This window comes from Acyrthosiphon pisum, chromosome A2, assembly GCF_005508785.2.
Source record: "Acyrthosiphon pisum isolate AL4f chromosome A2, pea_aphid_22Mar2018_4r6ur, whole genome shotgun sequence".
Lineage (NCBI taxonomy): Eukaryota > Metazoa > Arthropoda > Insecta > Hemiptera > Aphididae > Acyrthosiphon > Acyrthosiphon pisum.
In genome coordinates this window covers 16,955,835-16,965,504 of record NC_042495.1, presented here as the reverse complement: position 1 = coordinate 16,965,504, position 9,670 = coordinate 16,955,835, and the positions used below count along the sequence as shown (strand labels likewise).

Here is a 9,670-nt window from a genome sequence, read left to right as displayed (position 1 = left end):
AAGTGAGCATTGAATTAGTTTAGACAGAAAATTAACTTAAAATGTTTGTCATACATTTTAAGTTGTATATTTCATAGTTTAAATATGGTTACATCATACAAGGTTAAGTTTATATTATATTTTATTCAACTTAGATACTAATCCTGAAGCAGCTTACAAAAATAATGGTAATTTGGTCATAGTTAACGCATGCTCATCCAAATATAACATAACAATAGATAGTACTGATAATAATTATAACTTACCTAGGCGTTCACTATATATCCGAAAAAAAAAATGTATATAATTATATAAATATAATCTAGAAAATTTGAATGTCATTAGTTTATACGTCCATAGCTCCATAAAGCAGCAATAGGGTATCTCCTGACAATTTAACCAAGTTGGTTTTTGCAAGCGTTGCTCCGGCCAAATCCTTCACTTTGGTAAACCCTGATTTGCCAAATTCATATGATATGTAGAAATCTTTTAAAAAATATAAAAAACAATTAATTTTAAAATAAGTTAGTAATAATTTAACAGACCTATTCCTATGGTAATATTAATTATAATTGTAAAATATTTACTTTTAAGTGTCATTTTCTGATAAGATCTCTGTAATATCTGATATTGGTGCTTCAGAATCTCAATGTTTTGGACAAAATACATTCTGTAAGTATTATAATTATTATTAATAAATAAATTTAATGTAAATATATTTATAATGAATCAAATTGGTTTAATACACATTTATTGTCTTGAAAGTAAAATACATGGCAAAATAATGTTTAGAGGATCATATTTAGCTTTATTAATCTGATTTTAGGAGAATAAAAAATATATAAGGTGAATCTATTTATTATTAGTGTACTTATCAATTTAGTAACTAGAGTCCTTTTAAATATCAAATTGAAAAACAGGATTTTCCTGATTAAAATGAAATAATAGTTCATTCAAATGTCCCATAAACATCCTATATACATAGTCAAATTATTAATATATTACTCACCAATGATGGCGAACTTATAGTTTGATATATTATTTAACAATTGATTTTTCAAATAAAGACAGAAGACTATGATCCACAGAAACTCTCAAACAAGACTGTCGTCAATCAACTGCAAAATAAAATATATATTGTAATAAATAGACACATTAGAATGAATTAAATATAAATATATTTACATATCTAATTAGTAACAGCATATTTTGTGCGTTGTATAATTGTTTTTTTAATAATTCAGTTTTATATCCAGCTGGGGAGTGTTTAGAAAAAACTACAAAATATAATATGATGATAAATACTAGTATAAGGAACAGTGAACAGTAAACAGTACAATCACAACAGCATTAGGCGCTTTATAGGCTGGTATAAACATGAATTAAATAAAATAAAAAGACTTAAGATGAAAACATAAACGTTCATTGTTATTAAAGATAATATGTCTATTTTGAATTATGGTAATAGTTGTTTCCAGCCGCAGAAAAAACACAATAATATAAAGTACATCCACATGCCACACTCTAGAGAACCTATTATATGAGATTCTTTAACACAGATAAACACACTGGTATATTCTCCACTTGATTCCGTGCATATGCAATGCTATGTTGTCTACTCGTCTCCTTGTTGGTATTGTCTATCAGAAAATGCAGATAGGTGTATGTCATAATTCAACATAAATATGGTATACCTATACCTTCTTAATAGTTAATACTAATATAATAACATGCTTGCAGTTGAGATTATACCTGTGTATTTAGCCATGTCACCTAGCACACACTACTTATACTCACTATACGACAACGATGAAGTGGTGATCCACAGGTGGCGTCAAAACTTAAAATCACTCAGCACAGAATAATTCAAGATATTATAGTAGCATTTGCATACACATAATAGTTTAGAACGGACTATGGTTCCAGATTCCAGTACTCCAGTCCGCTATAAAGTATTTAAGTCCAGTGAAGTGACAAGCAAGGTTAGATAAAATTGTAAGACTATAAACAAATACTGTAAATGATTTACAGTATTTGCTATAAATTACACTTTGGAAATTTGGAAATTCATAGAACAATAAAATGTGTTAATAATATATCAGTGTTACCAATGATCGGTTGACCATCGTTGGCCGTTGGTTTTGTGACCTATGGGGCAAGACGCAAGTGACCGTTCCATATCTTGGAATAAACGCATTTCATGACAAACACATTACGCATGCGCAGCACTGTTTTACACACAAACGTTAATATTTACACACCAATTCGTGCGTGCGAGTTCGTCATTATTAAATAATAAATTTTGGACAATTGGACGTATTAAGGTCCCACATACTGCAGTGGTGGCGATGACGATGGCAGTGAATTGATGATGCAGGAAACATTTCACCGCTCACCGCGGCGATAAAGCCAAGGCCATAGAATTTAACGTCACCGCTACCACCACCGCTGCAGAGTGTGGGGACCTTAATGCGTTGTGAGATGACTAAAATGTCGACAGTCGTCAGGCAATAATATCGGATTTGACCGTTTCTAGAGCCGACTCGCGGATTAAATATAATATAATTTTGCACCTTAGAGTAATTTTCATTATCTTGTATTCATGTGTCGCGAATGCGACGCTCGTTGATCGATAATAATATTTATATATTTTTTTTTTAATTAATCCGATTCCCGCTTACCTACCCGCTGCTTACAAATACCGGAATTATTATCGAGTGTCGACGATGCCGAACAACCAGTTCATGTACGTTGCACCCGAGAAATATTAACGTAATTTACCTGCATTCAAGGAGCTGTATGCGGAGTTCAATAAATACGCGTCAGTAGTAAGTACACCTTGGTGGTTGGTTTTTCAAAATTCAAAAAAATTCAAATAATTAACAATATTACGTTATTAACAATTACCTAATGTTTTTTTTTTTTTTTTATCTCTAGTATTCGGTGTTTTTTGACAATTTGTTTCACCACAGAGTTTGATTGGCAAAATCGTTTTCGACTTCTAAAATCAGGACGGCCTCAGATTGTTGACCACTATACTATTAAAGAAAAACCACGACCTATACGTGGACTTGCAACCGTTCCGTTATGACTTAATTATTTGCTGTGGATTGAAGATCTGTTCAACTTAAACAACAACAATATGAAGAAGATCAAAGGAATCAATATAGGTATAATGAAAATTAAATAAAATTAATTGCCACACAATAAATAATGTAGGTATAATTATTTTGCATTTTAATAAGCACATCTGCTCATGCAACCTAATGAATAATTTATTTAAATACGATTATAATTATCTAGATTGTTTTTTTTCAATCAATATTAAATGAGGCAGTTTTGCTCACTGGGTACTAGTGTGTGCAGATATCGATCAGAAATGAATCACCTATTATGACAGTCTCTCTAACAGTAACCTTTATGTATGTCCAGGTAATGTATTTGTATACTTAACGCAAGGACACGGAGAAAAATTTGGTAGATCTCTACCTATAGATGACTGGGAAACATTAAAAAGAGGACGTTTCACCAAAAGTATATACGTGCAACGACCTAAAGGATGCGCTGTGGGGTTACCATTCAGTGTAACGGAACGGACTGTGGAGTATTTATATGAATATTTGCAAAATATTTTTCAAGACATGCTGCATTCAATTTTAATCAAAAACATATGTTGTCTTTTAGGAAATTGATAGCATACAAACTTTTTATCCAACAACTTCTAAATCTATATGTATACCATTCTTCCACATCTATATTTTCAAGCTGTTGGATACAAAGTTTGATGAGGAAACAAATTGTATAATTAATAATAATTAACAAATTAATTTTTGGTTAGTACCTATTATTTTTAAATAATAAAATATTAGTGTTACGTATTCAGATTTAATTATGTCACGTGTATAAAGTTGTAGATATAAAATAATAATAATTGTATTTATGTATATTTGTTAATAATTATTCCCTTTAAATGTTAAGTTAATATTATGAGTACTGATTAGTTTTATATTGTTTAATGTTTATATTGTGTACTTATTTTTGTGAAAAATATGTTTTATAAGGAGATAATAATATTTTTGAAAACATAAGAATGTCAAATGTTAAAACCTTGTTTGTGTATTTTAAATATTGATTTAATTACATCTGTAACTTAATAGGTTATATATGAAAATGGAATGTACAACATGGAAATATATTTGGGTTATTTACTCTTGCATAGGTAGCTAACTGCCTAACTCATACCATCTAAATAATCTGAAGATATGTTTCATTTAGGTACTTAATGTAATGATGTACATTTGAGCGGATTAGAAAATCATTTAGGTTAGAGAAATATGCTAACTGGTATTTTATATTGTTTTTTTAGCCTGGAAAATATGTATTTGGTTATTCTTGTCTGTGTATACATAATATTGCATACTAGGAAGGCTTGGATGTCAGCACACATTGTTTTCTCTCTCTGACCCACGCACAACATAGCAAATTGTACGTTCACATTAATGATCATAATAATAATAATTTCCAAAATTAAAGGGAAATGACCTCTTATAAAATTTAAAGATAAGATTATTATCTAGGCCATTTCATTAGCTTACTGATTTTAATCATTTTAATATTTTATCAGACATCCGTGATTAGCGTAGCCACTGACTGTATGACAACAATGTTAATATATTCTCTGTAGTCTGTGGCATAGCACCTAGAATAGTGAAGAGTTAAATTTTTTGTTTATCTTCAGTATAACTTTCTGTTATAATAATTTGAAAAAATGTATAGAAACCTGACTTGGTAAAATGGCATCTTTACAAGGAAAACACACAAATCATTGTGTCGATTATGAAAGATTTGGGTATTATAGAATACGATCATTCAAGTTTTAAATCATCTCTTGGAGTTTAACTACAGTAATTATTAATGCAATAAAACAAATGTGTTGTTTTTCTCTGTTATTATAAATAGTGTTGGCTTGTTTTGTTTGTTGGGATACACAACGCTATTGTTGGACGATGCCAAGATATTTTCAAACTTGATGAAAAATTAAAATCTGTTTTTAAAATTCTTATCGCTTCATTATATCAATTGGTATGTTTGGAAAAAAACAAGACTAAAATATTATGACACGCTGTAAGACATAAACAGAAAATCAACCGTATCGAATCTCCTGAATTATATAAGTAAATATCTTAAATGTGTATACTGTTTAAAATAAAATATGAAAGGCATCCCTCCACATATTTCGAACCACTTCGACCACTGCCTTTCGTTTGCATCAAATTCAAATTTAACACATCCTTTACAATGACTCAAATACTCAATGACTATATAGGTTCACTCAATACCTATTGACATTACATACTAGTTACCTACTTTATTTTTTGGGGAGATAGGAGTAACATTAAATGTTGAACTATTTTTAAATACTTCTTATAAAATACACGTAACTGGCAATATTAACATGATACCTGAGCCAGTGGGGTAGCCAGGAAAAGGGCTGAGGGGGCTGCAGCCCCTCCCCCAAATGTTCAGAAAGTTAAAAAACCATTTTAATGGTCTATGGTAGTCGCTCAAAAAGTCTTAAAGTGTATTTAAAATATTAAAAAATGTACTATAAGTATTAACACTTTTCAGCTATTATCTGTGCTAGTATGTATTTAAAATGTAAAAGTGTTAATCAGCCCCCCCCCCTCAAAAATGAATTGGTATTTTTTGGTATAACAGGTTAGGTACATAATAAATTATTTTGAAATCCTTAAGCGAACTAGATTAAATCAAACTACAATATACCTAGATAATTATATTATTATACAATTATTATTATTATTACATAAATGAACATAATTTATTCATACCGAAATGATTAGATATAAATATATTATAATAATTTTTCAATGATAACACAGTGATTATAATATATTTTCTCGTAAACATATTATGCAAAGAGTGTGTGAAATATTTGTGTGAATTACATTTACACTTTGCAGTCAATGTGATTTATACACGTACAGGCAAGGTAGGTATGTGCATAGGTCTAAGACCTAGGTAATGGAGAGGTATCTCATTTGAGTTATAACTTATAAATACTAAATGGGGATTGATGTTGATGTCTTTTACATTTCTTTTTCGAACATCGTAGACAATGTTTTCCAAGCTTAAAATGTGTTTCTATAACATACTACTCTATAGCAGAGTGTAACAGGAAGAAACTGAATTAATCGAAGTTAAGATAACTTGTTCAAATCAATATTTTTTAATTTTAATTTTTTTATATAATTTACGGATGCTCACGTAAGTAGGTATATCTAATATTTTTCATTTATTAATACTGAAATTAAAAAATTAATTTGAGTTAGAAATTCAAAACATTTTTCTATTTATATCGAATACTTTATAATTCAAATAAAGATTTGGAAAGGTTGGAAATGTTACCAAATTATTAAGTAGATATAATATGCAAAACGTTAATTTTTTTATAGGTACCTAAGGATTTAAATTTAAATTGTAGGTTGTAAGTAGGTAGTCATAACTCTCATAATAGGTATAGCTATGCAAATAATATATTCTTTGTAGTTTTTCTTGGTTCATCTTAACTTTAAAAATCTTTTAAGAGATTGCATTTAAGTTATAATGGAAGGAGGGTGTGATTCTGCAGCATAATATATAAATTATAAAGTACACAACGAATGCGGTAAGTTAACTATTTTAAATTAGTAAACTACCAAGGTAAGTACCTATTTTGTACGTCGACGATGCGTGTTACACATTAGTTAAGGGACAACTCCCGTGAAAACTATAGGAGTTGAAAACTCAGATCAGCTTGGGCAAGATGTTTTCAAATAGCTGTTTTGGATATCTAAAATATTAACATTTTAGTTTAAAAAATTATTAAATGCCTTAAATATTGTATACCTAAAATGTTATAGTAATATACAGTAAATACATAATTGTAAAAATTCTAAATAATATTTTCAATACTACACTAATAACAGTTAAATACATTTTGTATTAGTTCAAAAGCTTGTAAATTATTTAATTTAATCAAAATTCAAATTTGTTATGAACTACCTACGATACTAAAATTATCAAAAGTCAATGTTAATGGAAATTAGAAAACAAGTTGAGCGTAAATCCACTATTATTTTCTAAGGGTCTGATATTTAATTGTTGATAAAATTCATCAAAAACACGAAAATTGGCAAATTATTTCGTGTATGATATTTGTAAAAATGTATCTATTATTATACCTAAGCTTTGAAAATGTAATACAAGATTGCCCTAAAGTTTTCCTACACCAAATATAAAAAAGTTTTCTGAAAAGTCAATTACATTTATTACGAGCTTTTATATATAAACATTGGATAGTCAAAAACCTGTAAATTAAATAATTCTCATACGATTATCATTTTCTATAATTAAATTACATTTAGACAAAATATTGAAAACTTTCAAATTAATTGTGGTTAAAAAAATATAAAATGTTCGATTTTTAAAGCTAAGGATTGAAAATTTAAAACAACAAAATATCTCATACTATAACCAAATAATCAAAAAAATATATAAACAGTTAATTTTTACAGACATTTTAAGATAAAACCAAAGATTATGATTTTAGTTATTTTGTTGTGATTTGCATATATTATTCGCAGATGTATGAAATTTTTAGAGTATATTATTATATTTTATACATAATAATTTCATAACATTCAATTATTTTAATTCGAGTAAACTTACATGATAAATCTAACCACCACAGAGGGGCACTTATTCTGTATGTATAGCATAACAGGGGCATATTCGGTAACTTCTAAATAATATTATATTATTATAGAATGAAAATATTATATTTTTTTATTAAAAATACTTTAAAATGATACAAAAGTGCTATCACATTAGTTTTTGAAAAATCTAACTAAATATTAATTTAGACTAGATGTCCAAGCCAGCTGCAGTTGTGCATCTAATTAATTAAAATTTGGTTGAGTTAATACCATGAGGTAGATACTGTCTTTTAAACTGTCATTTATTTCCAACATATTATAAAAAAAATGCAATGTATAGCAGTACAACAATATGCAATATAAGTCTCTATTAAATGAATCAAGGTGTAAACCATCAGCAACATCATTCAAATGTAGAGCCATATATTAGGTACAGAGTTAAAAACATTATTTAATAGTTAACCACATGCATAAAGTATTTTATACAGTTTATTAAATCTAGACTTTAGATAATCATCCACATGTAAATTAACAAATTCTCATATTATATTCTTATTTTGTCATTCTACATGAAGTATAAGCCGTAGCTGGTTCTTGAAATTGTCTTCTGTTTATTTTATTATTTTCTATGTACGATAAGATTTTCATAATATTGTAACTGGTTTTGAGTTATTTAGAGACAATTAAAATTTTTAATTTTTAATTTTATATATATCAATAAAATTTTATTCGTTGGTCAAATAAATTGAAAATGTTATACAAGGTTCCATATAAGTTGTTATTATATCAGTTGATACATATTATCGATCCAAATAAATATTTTTTTTTATAAGTATTTAAATTCAAAATTTGAAAAACTTTCAAATTTATAGTAGTTAAAACATTTTTCAGCATATAAATAAACATTTCTAAAAAAAAATTTTTTTGAAAGTATATCATCAAATTAGGCATGCTAAAACACTCACTTTGAAAAAAAAAATCGCTTGGGAGCTAAACTGCATTTATGCCAATGTATTTTATCTTCAAAAGCCTATATATAAGTAATAATTTATAGAATAGAAACTTAAAGCCAGGGACTGGAACCGTACCAAAAAAAAACGGTTTTGAAACCAGAACCCTTTGAATATTGGGAACCGATACCTCACCGAAACCCTTAATTTAAATTAATTTAAAAACCGGAACCCCACCGGAACCATTATTAAAATTAATTTAAAAACCGGAACCGATATTTTTTGTGAAGGTTTTTACGGTTAATTTCGGTTTTGTTATAATTCCATTATTTTTATTTAAATGTCATTGGTAGGTAATAAGAACAAAACAAATACGTAGATAATATATTATTATTATTATTATTTATTAAGAGGATTAATAGTATTTAAAATAAACATATTTCTATTTCACAGAGATTTCTACAAATTTTTCTTACATAAGTGTAAGACCTAAACAGGAAACGTAGTTTTAGTTTTTTAAGAACTGAAAAGAAACCGGAACCTAAATTAAAAACCGAAACCGAAATTTCAGTTTTTTCTAGGAACTGAACCGGAACTAGAACTGTAAAAAACGTCAAGGTTCCAGTCCCTGCTTAAAACAATGATGTACTTATATGTATGTAAGGATACGTATTACTCGATATGGGTTCCATCTCCCTTCGTAGGAAAATCATTCAATGGAATTAAAAATTAATTACACGGCCAGTATCGGTTTATCTCTTACGTAAGTATATATATCATTATACACACAATTTTACACTTAATATATACAAAGTAAAGCATATTTTATTACCAAAGAAAAAAACATAACATTTTCGCAGATGGAGAAATAATAAAAAAAGAATATTTATTATACGATGTATTGTTATGCTGCATGATGCAGGGGGCCTAGGGAAGATGTACATAAACATTGACCTAATAAGTTACTGTTTTGGAAAATTCGACACAATAAAAAGACGTTTGGATTTTATTAGTTAAGAGGACGTG

General features: G+C 28.1%; 2 long non-coding RNA genes across 2 annotated transcripts; one reads left to right on the top strand and one right to left on the bottom strand.

Annotated features, from left to right (window-relative positions):
- Positions 1-15: 15 nt before the first annotated feature.
- LOC107882159 lies at positions 16-2,128 on the bottom strand. The gene is made up of 4 exons (XR_510988.3): positions 1,777-2,128; positions 989-1,097; positions 567-649; positions 16-465 (listed from the first exon to the last, which is right to left on the bottom strand). It is a non-coding gene; the product is annotated as an uncharacterized LOC107882159 (long non-coding RNA).
- Positions 2,129-2,234: 106 nt separating this feature from the next.
- On the top strand, positions 2,235-4,155 carry LOC100568737. The gene is made up of 3 exons (XR_119406.3): positions 2,235-2,807; positions 2,917-3,149; positions 3,412-4,155. It is a non-coding gene; the product is annotated as an uncharacterized LOC100568737 (long non-coding RNA).
- The last annotated feature ends 5,515 nt before the right edge of the window (positions 4,156-9,670 follow it).